General features: G+C 45.4%; 1 protein-coding gene across 1 annotated transcript in view; it reads right to left on the bottom strand.

Moving 5' to 3' along the window:
- C4H4orf45 (chromosome 4 C4orf45 homolog) overlaps positions 1-2,500 on the bottom strand; it is a 76,711-nt gene that overhangs the window by 26,516 nt on the left and 47,695 nt on the right. The gene's annotated exons all lie outside the window — the stretch shown is intronic.

Here is a 2,500-nt window from a genome sequence, read left to right as displayed (position 1 = left end):
ACTTGGTCCTCAGGTAATGAGGCTATTTTGGAAGGCTCTGGGACTTTCTGGAGGTGGAGGCTCACTGGAGGAAGTGGTTGAAGTTTTAGAGCCCTGCCCCACTTGCTGTCTATCTACAGCCTGGACTGCGGAGGACACACTTTAACCAGCTTGGGAGCCATGCTTCCCCTGCCAAGGTGGGTGGCATCCCTTCTTAAACTTAGAGAAACTCCTCCCTTAAGTTGTTCTTTATCAAGGCCTCCATCACAACAACGAGAAACAATAACCAACGGAAGGGCTTCGGGACTTAGGCGTCTCTGGAGGAGTTCCCATGCCCTTCAAGGTCTGAAGAGAAGCTCTCCAGAACCAAGTCTGGCAGATGATTTCAGTTTCCTCATCGCCGTAACTCCCCATGTGAGACACATACTCACCTGGGGTGGAATTATTTTCCCCAGTGACCACGGTGTACCCTCAATCTTATATCTGCTTTGGGATTTCATTGGTAAAATATAGACCCGCCATCTTCCATCTGACCGCTGCGGAGGTCTCCTCTCTGTAATTGTCACAGGAAGCATTTAGCCATCTCTGAAGAGGGTCCAATATTGAAGAACCAGGTCGCCTTCTGCATTGCAGACCAGTCTCTCCCAAATGTTTTATTAAATGCCGCTCCCAGGACTGGAATATGAAGGTGTGCTGCACCAGGCCAAGGCCCAGGTCAAGTGCACATGGGGACAGGGCCTGCAACATTTACCTTGCAGATAGTCAACAAAAGCAGACTTGGTGCTCTGGATAGCTCAAGGCAAGCAAACATGCTTCTAATTATAGAATCAGAGTTGGGGTTTTTGGTGTGTTTTTGTTGTGTGTTTTATAGAGGTCACTTTCATCCATCCCACAGCTGCTGAGAGATTTAGGGAAATAATAAATAGCCATGAGTTTCAGTTATGGTAAAAAAAAAAAATTTAAAAAGTGGAGCTTCAGGTGGAGGTGAGTGGAAGAGCACTTGCTTAGCATAGACAAGACCGGGGGCTCATTCCCTGCACCATAAGAGAAACGACTGTGGTTATGAGATTTTGTTTAGCTTGGTTTGGTTTGGTTTGGTTTGGTTTGGTTTGGTTTGGTTTGGTTTCTGGTGCTTGGGATGGAACCCAGCCACATTCATGCTACCACAAAGCCACACTCAGTTGAGAATATACCATTGAGTTTAACTGCAGTAGGTGAAAATCCTGGCTTTGTCCAGAGCTGGTAGTCAGAGCCAGGGAAAGTCACCTTGTTTGTGCAATCTCAGGCTTTGTAGTATCTGTAGTGCTGCCCCCTCCCAGAAAGAGAGGGAGAGTGAGTCTTACTTAACACCGTGTGTAGCTGAGAGTCTGGTTCACATGCCCCTAATACTCTGTCTGATTTGTGAACCTTTTAGCTTGAGGCTCTGTCTTACCTATTACAGTTCTTTATTTGTATCTTGGGAACTGGTGGAATTACCAATGAATGTGTGTGTGTGTGTGTGTGTGTGTGTGTGTGTGTGTGTGTGTGTGTGTGATTTTCTTATTCTGAACGAATTTCAAATCCTTCCAAACTCTTTGAGATTAAAGGTCATCAAAGTCAAGGCCTCAAAGGAAATTGTTTTGCTTTCTCTGCCCATTAAAATCCATTTCTTCAACTCAATTCTGTCCTTGTAGGTCAAAAGCAGCCATAGGGAAACAGGTAAACAATAGCTATTCATATGTTCCAATAAATTATTATGAGAGGGACTGGGAACGAGCCCAAATGGTAGAGTGCTTGTCTATCGTGCATGCAGTACTGGGTTCCACACTCAGCATTGCAAAACCTGGCTGTGATGGAAAATAAACAAAAAATCCCAGGTACCAGAGGTGGAGCCAGGAGGAAGAGGAGTTCAAAGTCATTCTTGGCTACATGGGGAACTGGAGGTTAGCATGGCCACTTGAAAAAGACCTGTAACAACACACACACACACACACACACACACACAGTCACACATAAATCATGCACTGGTACACGCACACACTTCATGGTGCTACCATCTTTTGAAGTAGAAGCATCTGGAGGTGAGCTAAGCTACGCAGTGCACAACTTGTTCATCCATCCATGCTGAATGGACGCTGGAGATGTTGGCCAGAACAGCAATGTGAAAAAAATCGCTAAAGTAAAAGGAACCTAGCTGGCTCTGGATTCCCACCATGACAGTATTTTACTAAGAAAAATGCTTCAGCAATGTGCCCAGTACACTCGCAGGGAGGCTTTGCACCTCATAAGTTGTCCATTCCAACCACAAGCGTGTGAAATAGGAACAACTGAAGCTAGTCCCCAGGAGCAAAGTCACAGAGCTAATGATAGGACCGTCCCTCTCAGGATCTCTTACCTGGAGAGTCCAATCAAAGTCTGCTCACCCAACCCAAATTCCAGGGACAGGTCAACGCAGGAAAGGTTGGAAGAAGAATCAAAAGGAAATACTCTTATTTTCTTTTATTCCTTTTTTTTTTAGGGGACACTTAGGGCTCAGGGTATT

Source organism: Mus pahari, chromosome 4, assembly GCF_900095145.1.
Source record: "Mus pahari chromosome 4, PAHARI_EIJ_v1.1, whole genome shotgun sequence".
In the NCBI taxonomy this organism is placed as follows: Eukaryota; Metazoa; Chordata; class Mammalia; order Rodentia; family Muridae; genus Mus; species Mus pahari.
Note: the sequence above shows the minus strand (reverse complement) of the source record. Positions and strands in the feature narration are given on the sequence as shown.